The 21,353-nt window shown below is 43.5% G+C and overlaps 1 protein-coding gene across 3 annotated transcripts in view; it reads left to right on the top strand.

Annotated features, from left to right (window-relative positions):
* The window catches only part of IREB2 (iron responsive element binding protein 2), a gene marked incomplete in the record, with an annotated part of 432,524 nt that overhangs the window by 260,156 nt on the left and 151,015 nt on the right, over window positions 1-21,353 (top strand).

Here is a 21,353-nt window from a genome sequence, read left to right as displayed (position 1 = left end):
TTACACAAGCGTCTGTCAGAAGTTCCAGACGTTCAGGCTTTTTGCCAGGCTTTGGCCAGGATTAAGCCTGTGTTTAAAACTGTTGCTCCACCATGGAGCTTAAATTTAGTTCTTAACGTTTTACAGGGTGTTCCGTTTGAACCCCTTCATTCCATTGATATCAAGCTGTTATCTTGGAAAGTTCTGTTTTTAATGGCTATTTCATCGGCTCGGAGAGTCTCTGAGTTATCTGCTTTACATTGTGATTCTCCTTATCTGATTTTTCATTCAGACAAGGTAGTTCTGCGTACTAAACCTGGGTTCTTACCTAAGGTAGTCACTAACAGGAATATCAATCAAGAGATTGTTGTTCCATCCTTGTGTCCTAATCCTTCTTCAAAGAAGGAACGTCTTCTACACAATCTGGATGTAGTCCGTGCTCTGAAATTTTATTTACAGGCAACTAAAGATTTTCGACAAACGTCTTCCCTGTTTGTCGTTTATTCTGGTCAGAGGAGAGGTCAAAAAGCTTCTGCTACCTCTCTCTCTTTTTGGCTTCGTAGCATAATACGTTTAGCTTATGAGACTGCTGGACAGCAGCCTCCTGAAAGAATTACAGCTCATTCTACTAGAGCTGTGGCTTCCACTTGGGCCTTTAAGAATGAGGCCTCTGTTGAACAGATTTGCAAGGCTGCAACTTGGTCTTCTCTTCATACTTTTTCCAAATTTTACAAATTTGACACTTTTGCTTCTTCGGAGGCTGTTTTTGGGAGAAAGGTTCTTCAGGCAGTGGTTCCTTCCGTATAAGATCCTGCCTGTCCCTCCCGTCATCCGTGTACTTTAGCTTTGGTATTGGTATCCCAGAAGTAATGATGACCCGTGGACTGACCACACTTAACAGGAGAAAACATAATTTATGCTTACCTGATAAATTCCTTTCTCCTGTAGTGTGGTCAGTCCACGGCCCGCCCTGTTTTTTATGGCAGGTCTAAATTTTTAAATTATACTCCAGTCACCACTGCACCCTTTAGCTTCTCCTTTCTCGTTGGTTCTCGGTCGAATGACTGGGTGTGACGTAGAGGGGAGGAGCTATATAGCAGCTCTGCTGGGTGATCCTCTTGCACTTCCTGTTGGGGAGGAGTTAATATCCCAGAAGTAATGATGACCCGTGGACTGACCACACTACAGGAGAAAGGAATTTATCAGGTAAGGTAAGTTTTCTCCTACATTGGTGTATCCGGTCCACGGCTTCATCCTTACTTGTGGGATATTCTCAATCCCTACAGGAAGTGGCAAAGAGAGCACACAGCAGAGCTGTCCATATAGCTCCCCTCAGGCTCCGCCCCCCCCCCCAGTCATTCTCTTTGCCCCTCTAACTAGTAGCATCTCCACGGGGGTGGTAAAGAGTATGTGGTGTTTAGTTGTAGTTTTTTATTCTTCTATCAAGAGTTTGTTATTTTAAAATAGTGCCGGCTTGTACTATTTACTCTGCAGCAGAAAGTGATGAAGATTTCTGCCAAGAGGAATATGATTTTAGCACCAGTAACTAAAATCCATTGCTGTTCCCACGCAGGACTGTTGAAACCAGAGAACTTCAGTTGGGGGGAACAGATTGCATGCTTAACTGCTTCAGGTATGATCAGTCATTTTTTTAACCAGACCTAGTAATGCTAGAAGACTGTCAGCAATCCCCTCTGGGATAGGTAAGCCATTTTTCTTAGACTCTGTATAAAATTATGGCTTATATTAAGGGCTCTATGCTGGTTGACACTATTGTGGGCTAAATCGATTGCTTTTTAGCATGTTTTCACTATAAATAAGGTGTTTTTTCAGACTTTAAAACACTTTTGGGGTTTTATTTTGCGCCTGGCACTTATTTGGACACCTATTCTAGTCAGAAAGGCCCCTCCACTCTTGCACAGTTGTTTTGCTTAGGCAGTTCATGCAGCTTCACGTGGGGAGTCCAGAGGCATCAGGAAAGACTCCAGAGAGGCTTATTTCTCCAACATTGGTGTGTCCGGTCCACGGTGTCATCCTTACTTGTGGGAATATCTCTTCCCCAACAGGAAATGGCAAAGAGTCCCAGCAAAGCTGGCCATATAGTCCCTCCTAGGCTCCGCCCACCCCAGTCATTCTCTTTGCCGTTGCACAGGCAACCTCTCCACGGAGATGGTTAAGAGTTTTTTGGTGTTTAAATGTAGTTTTTTATTCTTCTATCAAGTGTTTGTTATTTTAAAATAGTGCTGGTATGTACTATTTACTCTGAAACAGAAAAGGATGAAGATTTCTGTTTGTGAGAGGAAGATGATTTTAGCAGACAGTAACTAAAATCGATTGCTGTTTCCACATAGGACTGTTGAGATGAAGTAACTTCAGTTGGGGGAAACAGCAGACTTTTCTGCTTAAGGTATGACTAGCCATATTTCTAACAAGACTGTATAATACTGGAAGGCTGTCATTTCCCCTCATGGGGACCGGTAAGCCATTTTCTTAGTCTCAAACAGAATAAAGGGCTTAATATGGGCTATAAAACTGGTAGACACTTTTATGGGCTAAATCGATTGCTTTATTTGGACATTTTATACATGTTTATGCTGATAATTCACATTTATAAACTTGGGGAACGTTTTTTAACGGCAGGCACTATGTTAGACACCTTTTCCAGTCAGGGAGGGCCTTCCCAGTTGTAGGCTGAGCCTCATTTTCGCGCCATTACTCCGCAGTTGTTTTTGAGAGCAAGACATGCAGATGCATGTGTGAGGATCTGAAAGTAGCTGGAAAAGTTTCTAGAAGGCGTCATTTGGTATCGTATTCCCCTCTGGGCTTGGTAAAGTCACAGCAAAGGCTGTAGCTGGGACTGTATAGGGGTTAAAATTGTAAACTGCTCCGGTTCCGTTATTTTAAGGGTTAAAGCTCTGAAAATTGGTGTGCAATACTCTTAATGCTTTAAGACACTGTGGTGAAATTTTGGTAATTTTTGAACAATTCCTTCATACTTTTTCACATATTCAGTAATAAAGTGTTTCTGTTTAAAATTTAAAGAGACAGTAACGGTTTTGTTTTAAAATGGTTTTTGTGCTTTATTGACAAGTTTAAGCCTGTTTAACATGTCTGTGCCTTCGGATAAGCTATGTTCTATATGTATGAAAGCCAATGTGTCTCCCCATTTAAATTTGTGTGATAATTGTGCCATAGCGTCCAAACAAAGTAAGGACAGTACTGCCACAGATAATGAAATTGCCCAAGATGATTCCTCAGATGAGGGGAGTAGACATGATACTACATCATCTCCTACTGTGTATACACCAGTTTTGCCCACGCAGGAGGCCCCTAGTACATCTAGCGCGCCAATGCTTATTACCATGCAACAATTGACGGCTGTAATGGATAACTCCATAGCAAATATTTTATCCAAAATGCCTGCATATCAGAGAAAGCGCGATTGCTCTGTTTTAAACACTGAAGAGCAGGAGGGCACTGATGATAATTGTTCCGTCAAACCCTCACACCAATCTGAAGTGGCCATGAGGGAGGTTTTGTCAGATGGGGAAATTTCAGATTCAGGAAAAATTTCTCAACAAGCTGAACCTGATGTTGTGACATTTAAATTTAAATTAGAACATCTCCGCGCACTGCTTAAGGAGGTGTTATCTACTCTGGATGATTGTGACAACTTGGTCATTCCAGAGAAATTATGCAAGATGGACAAGTTTCTAGAGGTTCCGGTGCACCCCGACGCTTTTCCTATACCCAAGCGGGTGGTGGACATAGTGAATAAGGAGTGGGAGAAGCCCGGCATACCTTTTGGTACCCCCCCTATATTTAAGAAATTATTTCCTATGGTCGACCCCAGAAAGGACTTATGGCAGACAGTCCCTAAGGTCGAGGGGGCAGTTTCTACTCTAAACAAGCGCACTACTATTCCTATCGAGGATAGTTGTGCTTTCAAAGATCCTATGGATAAAAAATTGGAGGGTTTGCTTAAAAAAGATTTTTGTACAGCAAGGTTACCTTCTACAACCCATTTCGTGCATTGTTCCTGTCACTACAGCAGCGTGGTTCTGGTTTGAGGAACTAGAAAAGTCGCTCAGTATAGAGACTCCATATGAGGAGGTTATGGACAGAGTTCACGCACTTAAGTTGGCTAACTCTTTTATTTTAGATGCCGCTTTGCAATTAGCTAGATTAGCGGCGAAAAATTCAGGGTTTGCAATTGTGGCGCGCAGAGCGCTTTGGCTAAAGTCTTGGTCAGCGGATGTATCATCCAAGACAAAATTGTTTAACATCCCTTTCAAAGGTAAAACTCTATTTGGACCAGAATTGAAAGAGATTATCTCAGACATCACTGGGGGAAAGGGCCACGCCCTTCCACGAGATAGGCCTTTCAAGGCCAAGAATAAGTCTAATTTTCGTTCCTTTCGCAATTTCAGGAACGGACCGGCCTCTAATTCTGCATCCTCTAAGCAAGAGGGTAATGCCTCACAGCCCAAACCAGCCTGGAAACCTATGCAAGGCTGGAACAAGGGTAAGCAGGCCAAGAAGCCTGCTGCTGCTAACAAAACAGCATGAAGGAGTAGCCCCCGATCCGGGAACGGATCTAGTAGGGGGCAGACTCTCTCTCTTTGCTCAGGCTTGGGCAAGAGATGTTCAGGATCCCTGGGCACTAGAAATAGTTTCTCAGGGTTATCTTCTGGAATTCAGGGAACTACCCCCAAGGGGAAGGTTCCACATGTCTCACTTATCCTTAAACCAAATAAAGAGACAGGCGTTCTTACATTGTGTAGAAGACCTGTTAAAGATGGGAGTGATACACCCAGTTCCAATAAAGGAACAAGGAATGGATTTTATTCAAATCTGTTCGTAGTTCCCAAAAAAGAGGGAACCTTCAGACCAATTTTGGATTTGAAGATCCTAAACAAATTTCTCAGGGAACCATCGTTCAAGATGGAAACCATTCGAACGATTCTACCCTCTATCCAGGAAGGTCAATTTATGACTACCGTGGATCTAAAGGATGCGTACCTACATATTCCTATCCACAAAGAGCATCATCAGTTCCTAAGGTTTGCCTTTCTGGACAAACATTACCAGTTTGTGGCCCTCCCATTCGGGTTAGCCACTGCTCCAAGGATTTTCACAAAGGTACTCGGGTCCCTTCTAGCGGTTCTAAGACCGAGGGGCATTGCAGTAGTACCTTACTTGGACGACATTCTAATACAAGCGTCGTCCCTGTCAAAAGCAAAGGCTCACACAGACATCGTTCTGGCCTTTCTCAGATCACACGGATGGAAGGTGAACATAGAAAAGAGTTCTCTGTCTCCGTCAACAAGAGTTCCCTTCTTGGGAACAATAATAGATTCCTTAGAAGTGAGGATTTTTCTGACAGAGGTCAGAAAGTCAAAACTTCTAAGCACTTGTCAAGTTCTTCATTCTGTTCCACGTCCTTCCATAGCGCAGTGCATGGAAGTAGTAGGGTTGATGGTTGCAGCAATGGATATAGTTCCTTTTGCGCGAATTCATCTAAGACCATTACAACTGTGCATGCTCAAACAGTGGAATGGGGACTATACAGACTTGTCTCGAATGATTCAAGTAGATCAGAAGACCAGAGATTCACTCCGTTGGTGGCTGACCCTGGACCATCTATCCCAGGGAATGAGCTTCCGCAGACCAGAGTGGGTCATTGTCACGACCGACGCCAGTCTAGTGGGCTGGGGCGCGGTCTGGGAATCCCTGAAAGCTCAGGGACTATGGTCTCGGGAAGAGTCTCTTCTCCCGATAAACATTCTGGAACTAAGAGCGATCTTCAATGCTCTCAGGGCTTGGGCTCAGCTAGCAAAGGCCAGATTCATAAGATTCCAATCACACAACATGACGACTGTTGCGTATATCAATCATCAGGGGGGAACAAGGACTTCCCTGGCGATGAAAGAAGTGACCAAAATAATTAAATGGGCGGAGGATCACTCCTGCCATCTATCTGCGATCCACATCCCAGGTGTGGAAAACTGGGAATCGGATTATCTGAGTCGTCAGACATTCCATCCGGGGGAGTGGGAACTCCACCCGGAGATTTTTGCCCAACTAACTCAATTATGGGGCATTACAGACATGGATCTGATGGCGTCTCGTCAGAACTTCAAGGTTCCTTGCTACGGGTCCAGATCCAGGGATCCCAAGGCGACTCTAGTAGATGCACTAGTAGCACCTTGGACCTTCAACCTAGCTTATGTATTTCCACTGTTTCCTCTCATTCCCAGGCTGGTAGCCAGGATCAAACAGGAGAGGGCCTCGGTGATCTTGATAGCTCCTGCGTGGCCACGCAGGACTTGGTATGCAGACCTGGTGAATATGTCATCGGTTCCACCATGGAAGCTACCTTTGAGACAGGACCTTCTTGTATAGGGTCCATTCGAACATCCAAATCTGGTCTCCCTCTAGCTGACGGCTTGGAGATTGAACGCTTGATTCTATCAAAGCGTGGGTTTTCAGATTCTGTGATAGATACTCTGGTTCAGGCCAGAAAACTGCTAACTAGAAAGATTTACCATAAAATATGGAAAAGATATATCTGTTGGTGTGAATCCAAAGGATTCCCATGGAATAAGATAAAAATTCCTAAGATTCTCTCCTTTCTACAAGAAGGTTTGGAGAAAGGATTATCTGCAAGTTCTCTAAAGGGACAGATCTCTGCTTTATCTGTCTTACTACACAAAAGACTGGCAGCTGTGCCAGATGTTCAAGCATTTGTTCAGGCTCTGGTTAGGATCAAGCCTGTTTACAGACCTTTGACTCCTCCCTGGAGTCTAAATCTAGTTCTTTCAGTTCTTCAAGGGGTTCCGTTTGAACCTTTACATTCCATAGATATTAAGTTACTATCTTGGAAAGTTTTGTTTTTGGTTGCTATTTCTTCTCCTAGAAGAGTTTCAGAGTTATCTGCTTTGCAGTGTTCTCCGCCTTATCTGGTGTTCCATGCAGATAAGGTGGTTTTGCGTACTAAGCCTGGTTTTCTTCCAAAGGTCGTTTCTAACAAGAATATTAACCAGGAGATAGTTGTACCTTCTTTATGTCCGAATCCAGTTTCAAAGAAGGAACGTTTGTTACTCAATTTGGACGTAGTCCGTGTTCTAAAATTCTATTTAGAGGCTACAAAAGATTTCAGACAAACATCTTATTTGTTTGTTGTGTATTCTGGTAAAAGGAGAGGTCAAAAAGCGACTTCTACCTCTCTTTCATTTTGGCTTAAAAGCATCATCCGATTGGCTTACGAGACTGCCGGACGGCAGCCTCCTGAAAGAATCACAGCTCACTCCACTAGGGCTGTGGCTTCCACATGGGCCTTCAAGAACGAGGCTTCTGTTGACCAGATATGTAAGGCAGCGACTTGGTCTTCACTGCACACTTTTGCCAAATTTTACAAATTTGATACTTTTGCTTCTTTGGAGGCTATTTTTGGGAGAAAGGTTTTGCAAGCCGTGGTGCCTTCCGTTTAGGTAACCTGATTTGCTCCCTCCCTTCATCCGTGTCCTAAAGCTTTGGTATTGGTTCCCACAAGTAAGGATGACGCCGTGGACTGGACACACCAATGTTGGAGAAAACAGAATTTATGCTTACCTGATAAATTACTTTCTCCAACGGTGTGTCCAGTCCACGGCCCGCCCTGGTTTTTTAATCAGGTCTGATGAATTATTTTCTCTAACTACAGTCACCACGGTACCATATGGTTTCTCCTATATTTTTCCTCCTGTCCGTCGGTCGAATGACTGGGGTGGGGGGAGCCTAGGAGGGACTATATGGCCAGCTTTGCTGGGACTCTTTGCCATTTCCTGTTGGGGAAGAGATATTCCCACAAGTAAGGATGACGCCGTGGACCGGACACACCGTTGGAGAAAGTTATTTATCAGGTAAGCATAAATTCTGTTTTCCTACTAAAATAATCCATAAGGAAGGTAAAGCCCACAGTGGAAGCTGTGGCATAGTACTGTAGTGTTTTTAACAGGTTAATTGCTGTTATTAGCTCCGGTTTGGGCATTAAGGGGTTAATTGGTCTGAAAATTTGTTTGCAATCATTTCAAAGCATTAAGACACTGTGGTGAAAATTTCATTAAAATCGGATGTTTATTTGATGGTTTTTTGATGTTTCAGTAATAAAGAGTGCACTTTTATTATTTAAAGACACAGTAACGTTTTTGTCAAAAATAATTTTTATTGCATTGAAGATCTGTTTAAGTCTGTCAAACATGTCTGACCCTTCAGATAACCTATGTTCTGTATGTTCAAAGGCCAAGGTGGTTCCCCCATTAAATTTATGTGTGAAGTGTGCCATAGCGTCCAAACAGCTTAAGGACCGTACAATCACGCTTAAAGATATAGCCCAAGATGATTCTTTAGCTGAAGGTAGTGAGGATAGCTCACTATCCTCTCCTTCTGTGTCAACACCAGCTATGCCCGCGCAAGCGATGCCCAGTACATCTAGCGCGCCAATTGCTATTACTATGCAACAGTTAGCAGCAGTAATGGATAATTCTCTCGCAGCATTTTTATCCAAACTGCCAGCTTTTCCTAGGAAGCGTGATTGCTCAGTTTTAAATACAGAAAATGAGCAAGCAGACGCAGAGGATAATTTATCTGTAGTGCCCTCACATCAATCTGACTTGGCGGTGAGGGAGGGCCTGTCTGAGGGAGAAATTTCTGACACAGGAAAAGTTTCTCAGCAGGCAGAACCTGATACCATAGCATTTAAATTTAAGCTTGAACACCTCCGCGCTCTACTTAAGGAGGTCCTAGCTACTCTTGATGATTGTGACCCTTTGGTGGTCCCAGAAAAATTGTGTAAAATGGATAAATTCTTAGAGGTCCCAGTACACACTGATGCGTTTCCGATACCTAAGAGGGTGGCGGATATAGTGAATAAGGAGTGGGAGAAGCCAGGTGTACCTTTTGTTCCCCTTTGTTGACCCCAGAAGGGACGCGTGGCAGACCCTCCCTAAGGTAGAGGGGGTAGTTTCAACACTAGCTAAGCGCACAACTATACCAATAGAAGACAGTTGCGCTTTCAAAGATCATATGGATAAAAAATTAGAAGGTTTACTTAAGAAAATTTTTGTTCAACAAGGTTTTCTTCTTCAACCAATTTCTTGCATTATTCCTGTAACCACTGCAGCTGCTTTTTGGTTTGAGGAATTAGAAAACTCGCTCCAGAAGGAGACTTCTTATGATGAAGTCATGGATAGAATTCACGCCCTGAAGTAGGCTAATTCTTTCATTACAGATGCCGCTTTTCAGTTAGCTAAATTAGCGGCGAAAAATTCTGGTTTCGCAATATTTTCTTTCGTAGGGTGCTTTGGCTAAAATCGTGGTCGGCGGATGTGTCGTCCAAAACAAAATTGCTTAATATTCCTTTCAAGGGTAAGACCCTATTCGGGCCAGAGTTGAAAGAAATTATTTCAGATATCACTGGAGGAAAGGGCCATGCCCTTCCACAGGATAGACCTTTCAAAGCTAAAAATAAGTCTAATTTTCGTTCCTTTCGCAATTTCAGGAACGGACCGGCTTCTACCTCTACAGCCACTAGGCAAGAGGGTAACGCACCCCAGCCCAAACCAGCATGGAAACCATTGCAAGGCTGGAACAAGGGTAAACAAAAAAAGCCTGCTGCTTGCTACCAAGACAGCATGAAGGGGTAGCCCCCGATCCGGGACCGGATCTAGTAGTTCCGGACCCCTGGGCACTAGAAATTGTCTCTCAGGGGTATCTTCTAGAATTCAAGGACCTTCCTCCAAGGGGAAGGTTCCACATGTCTCGCTTATCTTTAGACCAGATAAAGAGACAGGCATTCTTACATTGCGTAGAAGACCTTTTAAAAATGGGAGTGATAAACCCAGTTCCAACAGCAGAACAAGGACTGGGATTTTACTGAAACCTGTTTGTAGTTCCCAAAAAGGAAGGAACTTTCAGGCCAATTCTGGATTTAAAGATCCTAAACAAATTCCTCAGAGTTCCATCATTCAAAATGGAAACCATTCGGAATTTTACCAATGATCCAGGAGGGTCAATATATGATTACCGTGGACTTAAAGGATGCGTACCTGCATATTCCTATCCACAAAGATCACCATCAGTTTCTGAGGTTCGCCTTTCTGGACAAGCATTACCAGTTCATGGCTCTTCCCTTCGGATTGGCCACTGCTCCCAGAATTTTCACAAAGGTGCTAGGGTCCCTTCTAGCGGTGCTAAGGCCAAGGGGCATTGCAGTAGCACCTTACCTAGACGACATTTTAATACAGGCGTCGTCCTTTCACAAAGCAAGGGCTCATACGGACATTGTTCTAGCCTTTCTAAGGTCTCACGGGTGGAAGGTGAACATAGAAAAAAGTTCTCTGTCCCCGTTCACAAGGGTTCCCTTCCTGGGAACAATAATAGACTCTGTAGAAATGAAAATCTTTCTGACAGAGGTCAGGAAATTAAAACTTTTGAACACTTGTCGAGTTCTTCAACCCTCCATAGCTCAGTGCATGGAGGTAATAGGACTAATGGTTGCGGCAATGGACGTGGTTCCTTTTGCTCGAATTCATTTAAGACCATTGCAACTGTGCATGCTCAAACAATGGAATGGGGATTATGCAGATTTGTCTCCCCAGATTCAGATGAACCAGCAAACCAGAGACTCACTCCTCTGGTGCTTGTCTCAGGATCACCTGTCTCAGGGAATGAGTTTCCGAAGACCGGAGTGGATCATTGTCACGACCGACGCCAGCCTCTTAGGTTGGGGCGCGGTCTGGAAGTCCCTGAAGGCTCAGGGTCTATGGTCTCGGGAAGAATCTCTTCTCCCGATAAACATTTTGGAATTGAGAGCGATATTCAATGCGCTCCAGGCATGGCCTCAACTAGATTTCAATCAGATTTCAGTCGGACAACATGACGACTGTAGTGTACATCAATCAGGGGGGAACAAAGAGTTCCCTGGCGATGAGGGAGGTATCCAAGATCATCAAATGGGCAGAGGATCACTCCTGCCATCTATCAGCAATTCACATCCCAGGAGTGGACAACTGGGAAGCGGATTATCTGAGTCGTCAGACTTTCCATCCGGGGGAGTGGGAACTCCACCCGGAGGTTTTTGCTCAGCTGACCCAGCTATGGGGCATTCCAGATCTGGATCTGATGGCGTCACGTCAGAACTCCAAAGTTACACGTTACGGGTCCAGGTCCAGGGATCCCAAGGCGACATTGGTAGATGCCTTAGTAGCGCCTTGGTCGTTCAATCTAGCTTATGTCTTTCCACCGTTTCCCCTTCTCCCCCGGCTAGTAGCCAGGATCAAACAGGAGAAGGCTTCGGTAATTCTGATAGCTCCTGCGTGGCCACGCAGGACTTGGTATGCAGACCTGGTGAATATGTCATCGGTTCCACCATGGAAGCTGCCTTTGAGGCAGGACCTTCTAATTCAAGGTCCATTCGAACATCCAAACCTAGTTTCTCTGCAACTGACTGCTTGGAGATTGAACGCTTGATTCTAGCTAAGCGTGGGTTTTCGGAATCAGTTCTAGATACTCTGATCCAGGCTAGAAAGCCTGTCACCAGGAAAATTTACCATAAGATATGGCGGAAATATCTTTGCTGGTGCGAATCCAAGGGTTACTCATGGAGTAAGATTAGGATTCCAAGGATAATATCTCCAAGAAGGATTGGAGAAAGGTCTGTCAGCTAGTTCTTTAAAGGGACAGATATCTGCTCTGTCTGTTTTGTTACACAAGCGTCTGGCAGCCATGCCAGATATTCAGGCGTTTGTACAGGCTTTAGTCAGAATCAAGCCTGTCTACAGACCTGTGGCTCCTCCATGGAGTCTAAATTTAGTTCTTTCAGTTCTTCAAGGGGTTCCGTTTGAACCTCTACATTCCATAGATATTAAGTTGCTATCTTGGAAAGTTTTGTTTTTAGTAGCTATTTCTTCTGCTAGAAGAGTTTCTGAATTGTCTGCTTTGCAGTGTAATTCACCCTATCTGGTGTTTCATACAGATAAGGTCGTTTTACGTACCAAACCTGGTTTTCTTCCAAAAGTGGTTTCCAATAAGAATATCAACCAGGAAATAGTTGTTCCTTCTCTGTGTCCTAATCCAGTTTCTAACAAGGAACGTCTGTTACACAATCTTGATGTGGCTGAAAAGCATCATCCGGTTGGCTTATGAGACTGCTGGAAGGCAGCCTCCTGAACTAATTACAGCTCACTCTACTAGAGCTGTGGCTTCCACATGGGCTTTAAAGAATGAGGCTTCTGTTGAACAGATTTGTAAGGCAGCGACTTGGTCTTCACTGCATACGTTTACCAAATTTTACAAATTCGATACTTTTGCTTCTTCTGAGGCTATTTTTGGGAGAAAGGTTTTGCAAGCAGTGGTGCCTTCCGTTTAGGTTACTTGACTTGTTCCCTCCCTTCATCTGTGTCCTAAAGCTTTGGTATTGGTTCCCACAAGTAAGGATGAAGCCGTGGACCGGATACACCAATGTAGGAGAAAACAGAATTTATGTTTACCTGATAAATTTCTTTCTCCTACGGTGTATCCGGTCCACGGCCCGCCCTGGCATTTTGGTCAGGTTTAAATTTATTTTTTGTAAACTACAGTCACCACTGCACCCTATGGTTCTCCTTTTTCTCCTAACAGTCGGTCGAATGACTGGGGGGCGGAGCCTGAGGGGAGCTATATGGACAGCTCTGCTGTGTGCTCTCTTTGCCACTTCCTGTAGGGATTGAGAATATCCCACAAGTAAGGATGAAGCCGTGGACCGGATACACCGTAGGAGAAAGAAATTTATCAGGTAAACATAAATTCTGTTTTTGCAAATCATTATAAATAAATTTATTTTTTGGTCTTTTTTTGATGATCCATCAAACTGCATAATTAATGATCCAGTTTTATAGCAATTCTGGATTTATGCATAGAATAGTTAAGCACCATTTGGAATGTGTCTTTTAGACCATGTAGTATTGGTGTCTTTTTTTATGTGTATTTTTTGCAGTATCAGACATATAGTAACATAAATAACATATATAACATATGATGAACAATGTAAACATATTCAAACTAGCTTGTGTGAGCTGCTTTTTCTTACTTAGAATTGGTGCATGCAAATGGAATTATTTGTTGTTTTTTTATGCATATATTTGTATTTTATGTATGTGTTGTTTCATTTAATTGTATACAGGTGTATTGGTCCCTTTAACCCCTTAACGACCAATGACGTATGGGGTACGTCCTGCAAAAAAATGCAGTTAATGACCAAGGACATACCCCGTACGTCGTTGGTCTTTTAAAGCAGTGGAAGCGATCCTGATCACTTCCAACTGCTTTCATGTTATAGCAGTGATGCCTCGATATTGAGGCATCCTGCTATAACATTTTTTAGCCGTCCGATGAAGAGAGAGCCACCCTGTGGCCCTCTCTGCATCGGCCATCAATGGCCATGTTAGTTGGTGGGTGGGAGCTGATCCAGGGAGGCGGGTGGGCGGCCATCGGTGGGGAAGGGGGCGAGATCGAGTGCGCGCGGGTGCGCGTGAGCGCGTGAGCGCGCGTGTGCACGGGAGCGGGTGCGCGGGCGGGTGGGAACCCTACACTATGGAACAAATGTTAAGTGGTACACGGTGGGAGAGAGGGTGGGAACATTACAAATTAACTTGTAATTTAACGATCTGGGAGGGTGGGAGGTTGGGGGTTGAGGGGGGGCAGCTACACTACAGAAAATAGAATTTTTAAAATAATAAACATATTTGATTTCAAAACTGGGTACTGGCAGACAGCTGCCAGTACCCAATATGGCGCATAATAAGGCCGAGAGGGGGGTTAGAGAGCTGTTTGGGGGGATCAGGGAGGTTGGGGGCTAAGGGGGGATCCTACAGAGCAGAATTATCATTTCTCCAACATAGGTGTGTCCGGTCCACGGCGTCATCCTTACTTGTGGGATATTCTCCTCCCCAACAGGAAATGGCAAAGAGCCCAGCAAAGCTGGTCACATGATCCCTCCTAGGCTCCGCCTTCCCCAGTCATTCTCTTTGCCGTTGTACAGGCAACATCTCCACGGAGATGGCTTAGAGTTTTTTGGTGTTTAACTGTAGTTTTTATTATTCAATCAAGAGTTTGTTATTTTAAAATAGTGCTGGTATGTACTATTTACTCTGAAACAGAAAGGTGATGAAGATTTCTGTTTGTAAGAGGAAAATGATTTTAGCAACCGTTACTAAAATCGATGGCTGTTTCCACACAGGACTGTTGAGAGGAATTAACTTCAGTTGGGGGAAACAGTGAGCAGACTTTTGCTGCTTGAGGTATGACACATTTCTAACAAGACGATGTAATGCTGGAAGCTGTCATTTTCCCTATGGGATCCGGTAAGCCATTTTTATTACATAAGAAAAAAAGGGCTTCACAAGGGCTTTTAAGACTGTAGACATTTTCTGGGCTAAAACGATTGATATATAAACATATTTTAATACTTCATAGCTTTGAGGAATTATTTTATTCTTGGGAATTATGTAAAATAACCGGCAGGCACTGTATTGGACACCTTATCCTCTAGGGGCTTTCCCTAATCATAGGCAGAGCCTCATTTTCGCGCCTCTATTGCGCACTTGTTTTTGGGAAGCATGACATGCAGATGCATGTGTGAGGAGCTCTGATACACAGAAAAGACTTTTTGAAGGCGTCATTTGGTATCGTATTCCCCTTTGGGCTTGGTTGGGTCTCAGCAAAGCAGATACCAGGGACTGTAAAGGGGTTAAATATAAAAACGGCTCCGGTTCCGTTATTTTAAGAGTTAAAGCTTTCAAATTTGGTGTGCAATACTTTTAAGGCTTTAAGACACTGTGGTGAAATTTTGGTGAATTTTGAACAATTCCTTCATACTTTTTCACATTTGCAGTAATAAAGTGTGTTCAGTTTAAAATTTAAAGTGACAGTAACGGTTTTATTTTAAAACGTTTTTTGTACTTTGTTATCAAGTTTATGCCTGTTTAACATGTCTGAACTACCAGATAGACTGTGTTCTGTATGTGGGGAAGCCAAGGTTCCTTCTCATTTAAATAGATGTGATTTATGTGACACAAAATTTAGAGAAAATGATGCCCAAGATGATTCCTCAAGTGAGGGGAGTAAGCATGGTACTGCATCATCCCCTCCTTCGTCTACACCAGTCTTGCCCACACAGGAGGCCCCTAGTACATCTAGTGCGCCAATACTCCTTACTATGCAACAATTAACGGCTGTAATGGATAATTCTATCAAAAACATTTTAGCCAAAATGCCCACTTATCAGCGAAAGCGCGACTGCTCTGTTTTAGAAAATACTGAAGAGCATGAGGACGCTGATGATATTGGTTCTGAAGTGCCCCTACACCAGTCTGAGGGGGCCAGGGAGGTTTTGTCTGAGGGAGAAATTTCAGATTCAGGGAAAATTTCTCAACAAGCTGAACCTGATGTGATTACATTTAAATTTAAATTGGAACATCTCCGCGCCCTGCTTAAGGAGGTGTTATCTACTCTGGATGATTGTGAGAATTTGGTCATTCCAGAGAAATTATGTAAAATGGACAAGTTCCTAGAGGTCCCGGGGCCCCCCGAAGCTTTTCCTATACCCAAGCGGGTGGCGGACATTGTAAATAAAGAATGGGAAAGGCCCGGCATACCTTTCGTCCCTCCCCCTATATTTAAGAAATTGTTTCCTATGGTCGACCCCAGAAAGGACTTATGGCAGACAGTCCCCAAGGTCGAGGGGGCGGTTTCTACTCTAAACAAACGCACCACTATACCCATAGAAGATAGTTGTGCTTTCAAAGATCCTATGGATAAAAAATTAGAGGGTTTGCTTAAAAAGATGTTTGTTCAGCAAGGTTACCTTCTACAACCAATTTCATGCATTGTTCCTGTCACTACAGCAGCGTGTTTCTGGTTCGATGAACTAGAAAAGGCGCTCAATAAAGATTCTTCTTATGAGGAGATTTTGGACAGAATTCATGCTCTCAAATTGGCTAACTCTTTCACCCTAGACGCCACTTTGCAATTGGCTAGATTAGCGGCGAAAAATTCTGGGTTTGCTATTGTGGCGCGCAGAGCGCTTTGGCTAAAATCTTGGTCAGCGGATGCGTCTTCCAAGAACAAATTGCTTAACATTCCTTTCAAGGGGAAAACGCTGTTTGGCCCTGACTTGAAAGAGATTATTTCTGATATCACTGGGGGCAAGGGCCACGCCCTTCCTCAGGATAGGTCTTTCAAGGCCAAAAATAAACCTAATTTTCGTCCCTTTCGCAGAAACGGACCAGCCCCAAGTGCTACGTCCTCTAAGCAAGAGGGTAATACTTCTCAAGCCAAGCCAGCCTGGAGGCCAATGCAAGGCTGGAACAAAGGAAAGCAGGCCAAGAAACCTGCCACTGCTACCAAGACAGCATGAGATGTTGGCCGCCGATCCGGGACCGGATCTGGTGGGGGGCAGACTCTCTCTCTTCGCTGAGGCTTGGGCAAGAGATGTTCTGGATCCTTGGGCGCTAGAAATAGTCTCCCAAGGTTATCTTCTGGAATTCAAGGGGCTTCCCCCAAGGGGGAGGTTCCACAGGTCTCAATTGTCTTCAGACCACATAAAAAAACAGGCATTCTTACATTGTGTAGAAGACCTGTTAAAAATGGGAGTGATTCATCCTGTTCCATTAGGAGAACAAGGGATGGGGTTCTACTCCAATCTGTTCGTAGTTCCCAAAAAAGAGGGAACATTCAGACCAATCTTAGATCTCAAGATCCTAAACAAGTTTCTCAAGGTTCCATCGTTCAAAATGGAAACCATTCGAACAATTCTTCCTTCCATCCAGGAAGGTCAATTCATGACCACGGTGGATTTAAAGGATGCGTATCTACATATTCCTATCCACAAGGAACATCATCGGTTCCTAAGGTTCGCATTTCTGGACAAGCATTTCCAGTTTGTGGCACTTCCGTTCGGATTAGCCACTGCTCCAAGAATTTTCACAAAGGTACTAGGGTCCCTTCTAGCGGTGCTAAGACCAAGGGGCATTGCAGTAGTACCTTACTTGGACGACATTCTGATTCAAGCGTCGTCCCTTCCACAAGCAAAGGCTCACACGGACATTGTCCTGGCCTTTCTCAGATCTCACGGGTGGAAAGTGAACGTAGAAAAAAGTTCTCTATCTCCGTCAACAAGGGTTCCCTTCTTGGGAACAATAATAGACTCCTTAGAAATGAGGATTTTTCTGACAGAGGCCAGAAAATCAAAACTTCTAAACTCTTGTCAAGTACTTCATTCTGTTCCTCTTCCTTCCATAGCGCAGTGCATGGAAGTAATAGGTTTGATGGTAGCGGCAATGGACATAGTTCCTTTTGCGCGAATTCATCTAAGACCATTACAACTGTGCATGCTCAGTCAGTGGAATGGGGATTATACAGACTTGTCTCCGACGATACAAGTAGATCAGAGGACCAGAGATTCACTCCGTTGGTGGCTGTCCCTGGACAACCTGTCACAGGGGATGAGCTTCCGCAGACCAGAGTGGGTCATTGTCACGACCGACGCCAGTCTGGTGGGCTGGGGCGCGGTCTGGGGACCCCTGAAAGCTCAGGGTCTTTGGTCTCGGGAAGAATCTCTTCTCCCGATAAATATTCTGGAACTGAGAGCGATATTCAATGCTCTCAAGGCTTGGCCTCAGCTAGCAAAGGCCAAATTCATACGGTTTCAATCAGACAACATGACGACTGTTGCGTACATCAACCATCAGGGGGGAACAAGGAGTTCCCTGGCGATGGAAGAAGGGACCAAAATCATTCAATGGGCGGAGACTCACTCCTGCCACTTGTCTGCAATCCACATCCCAGGAGTGGAAAATTGGGAAGCGGATTTTCTGAGTCGTCAGACATTTCATCCGGGGGAGTGGGAACTCCATCCGGAAATCTTTGCCCAAATTACTCAGTTGTGGGGCATTCCAGACATGGATCTGATGGCCTCTCGTCAGAACTTCAAGGTTCCTTGCTACGGGTCCAGATCCAGGGATCCCAAGGCGACTCTAGTAGATGCACTAGTAGCACCTTGGACCTTCAAACTAGCTTATGTATTCCCGCCGTTTCCTCTCATCCCCAGGCTGGTAGCCAGGATCAATCAGGAGAGGGCATCGGTGATCTTGATAGCTCCTGCGTGGCCACGCAGGACTTGGTATGCAGACCTGGTGAATATGTCATCGGCTCCACCATGGAAGCTACCTTTGAGACGGGACCTTCTTGTTCAAGGTCCGTTCGAACACCTGAATCTGGTCTCACTCCAACTGAATGCCTGGAGATTGAACGCTTGATCTTATCAAAGCGAGGGTTCTCAGATTCTGTCATTGATACTCTTGTTCAGGCCAGAAAGCCTGTAACTAGAAAAATCTACCACAAAATATGGAAAAAATATATCTGTTGGTGTGAATCTAAAGGATTCCCTTGGGACAAGATAAAAATTCCTAAGATTCTATCCTTTCTTCAAGAAGGTTTGGAGAAAGGATTATCTGCAAGTTCTTTGAAGGGACAGATTTCTGCTTTATCTGTGTTACTTCACAAAAAGCTGGCAGCTGTGCCAGATGTTCAAGCCTTTGTTCAGGCTCTGGTTAGAATCAAGCCTGTTTACAAACCTTTGACTCCTCCTTGGAGTCTCAATTTGGTTCTTTCAGTTCTTCAGGGGGTTCCGTTTGAACCCTTACATTCCGTTGATATTAAGTTATTATCTTGGAAAGTTTTGTTTTTGGTTGCAATTTCTTCTGCTAGAAGAGTTTCAGAATTATCTGCTCTGCAGTGTTCTCCCCCTTATCTGGTGTTCCATGCAGATAAGGTGGTTTTGCGTACTAAACCTGGTTTTCTTCCGAAAGTTGTTTCTAACAAAAACATTAACCAGGAGATAGTCGTACCTTCTTTGTGTCCGAATCCAGTTTCAAAGAAGGAACGTTTGTTGCACAATTTGGATGTAGTTCGTGCTTTAAAATTCTATTTAGATGCTACAAAGGATTTTAGACAAACATCTTCCTTGTTTGTTGTTTATTCTGGTAAAAGGAGAGGTCAAAAAGCAACTTCTACCTCTCTCTCCTTTTGGCTTAAAAGCATCATCAGATTGGCTTACGAGACTGCCGGACGGCAGCCTCCTGAAAGAATCACAGCTCATTCCACTAGGGCTGTGGCTTCCACATGGGCCTTCAAGAACGAGGCTTCTGTTGATCAGATATGTAAGGCAGCGACTTGGTCTTCACTGCACACTTTTACTAAATTTTACAAATTTGATACTTTTGCTTCTTCTGAGGCTATTTTTGGGAGAAAGGTTTTGCAAGCCGTGGTGCCTTCCATCTAGGTGACCTGATTTGCTCCCTCCCTTCATCCGTGTCCTAAAGCTTTGGTATTGGTTCCCACAAGTAAGGATGACGCCGTGGACCGGACACACCTATGTTGGAGAAAACAGAATTTATGTTTACCTGATAAATTACTTTCTCCAACGGTGTGTCCGGTCCACGGCCCGCCCTGGTTTTTTAATCAGGTCTGATAATTTATTTTCTTTAACTACAGTCACCACGGTATCATATGATTTCTCCTATGCAAATATTCCTCCTTTACGTCGGTCGAATGACTGGGGAAGGCGGAGCCTAGGAGGGATCATGTGACCAGCTTTGCTGGGCTCTTTGCCATTTCCTGTTGGGGAGGAGAATATCCCACAAGTAAGGATGACGCCGTGGACCGGACACACCGTTGGAGAAAGTAATTTATCAGGTAAACATAAATTCTGTTTTTTTTTTTTTTAAATCCCCAAAAAACTCTTATTTTAGTACTGGCAGATTTACTGCCAGTACTTAAGATGGCGGGGACAATTGTGGGATGGGGGAGGGAAGAGAGCTGTTTGGGAGGGATCAGGGGGTGTGATGTGTCATGTGGGAGGTTGATACCTACACTAAAGCTAAAATTAACCCTGCAAGCTCCCTACAAGCTTTCTAATTAACCCCTTCAATGCTGGGCATTATACACGTGTGGTGCGCAACAGCATTTAGCTGCCTTCTAATTACCAAAAAGCAAAGCCAAAGCCATATATGTCTGCTATTTCTGAACAAAGGGGATCCCAGAGAAGCTTTTACAACCATTTATGCCATAATTGCACAAGCTGTTTGTAAATAATTTCAGTGAGAAACCTAAAATTGTGAAAAATGTAACGCTTTATTTTTATTTGTTAGCATTTGGCGGTGAAATGGTGGCATGAAATATACCAAAATGGGCCTAGATCAATACTTTGGGTTGTCTACTACATTATACTAAAGCTAAAATTAACCCTAAAAGCTCCCTACAAGCTTCCTAATTAACCCCTTCAATGCTGGGCATAATACATGTGTGGTGCGCAGTGGCATTTTGCGGCCTTCTAAATACCAAAAAGCAATGCCAAAGCCATATATGTCTGCAATTTCTGAACAAAGGGGATCCCAGAGAAGCATTTACAACCATGTATGCCATAATTGCACAGGTTGTTTGTAAATAATTTCAGTGAGAAACCTAAAGTTTGTGAAAAGTGAACAATTTTTTTTATTTGATCGCATTTGGTAGTGAAATGGTGGAATGAAATATACCAAAATGGGCCTAGATCAATACTTTGGGATGTCTTCTAAAAAAAAATATATGCATGTCAAGGGATATTCAGGGATTACAGAAAGATATCAGTGTCCCAATGTAACTAGCGCTAATTTTGAAAAAAAGTGGTTTGGAAATAGCAAAGTGCTACTTGTATTTATGGCCCTATAACTTGCAAAAAAAGCAAAGCACATGTAAACATTGGGTATTTCTAAACTCAGGACAAAATTTAGAAACTATTTAGCATGGGTGTTTTTTGGTGGTTGTAGATGTGTAACAGATTTTGGGGGTCAAAGTTAGAAAAAGTGTGTTTTTCCATTTTTTTCCTCATATTTTATAAAAATTTTTATAGTAAATTATAAGATATGATGAAAATAATGGTATCTTTAGAAAGTCCATTTAATGGCGAGAAAAACGGTATATATGTGTGGGTACAGTAAATGAGTAAGAGGAAAATTACAGCTAAACACAAACGCTGCGGAAATGTAAAAATAGCCTTGGTCCCAAACGGACAGAAAATGGAAAAGTGCTGTGGTCCTTAAGGGGTTAAATAGAGGTACTATCACCTGACAAACTTACCCTATAATTAAGTGCCTATAGGGCACGAAACTAGTCAGGGAGTTTGGAGCTGTGTATTTTTTTAACACATGTTTAAATAAAAGTTATATTTTTTAACTATTGCATTGCCCTGCTACTCCTTTGCCTCAGTGCTGCTGTACATGCTTTTTAAAATCATTCACATCTTATGAGTGAAACCA

Source organism: Bombina bombina, chromosome 6 (genome assembly GCF_027579735.1).
Source record: "Bombina bombina isolate aBomBom1 chromosome 6, aBomBom1.pri, whole genome shotgun sequence".
Classification (NCBI taxonomy): Eukaryota; Metazoa; Chordata; class Amphibia; order Anura; family Bombinatoridae; genus Bombina; species Bombina bombina.
Note: the sequence above shows the minus strand (reverse complement) of the source record. Positions and strands in the feature narration are given on the sequence as shown.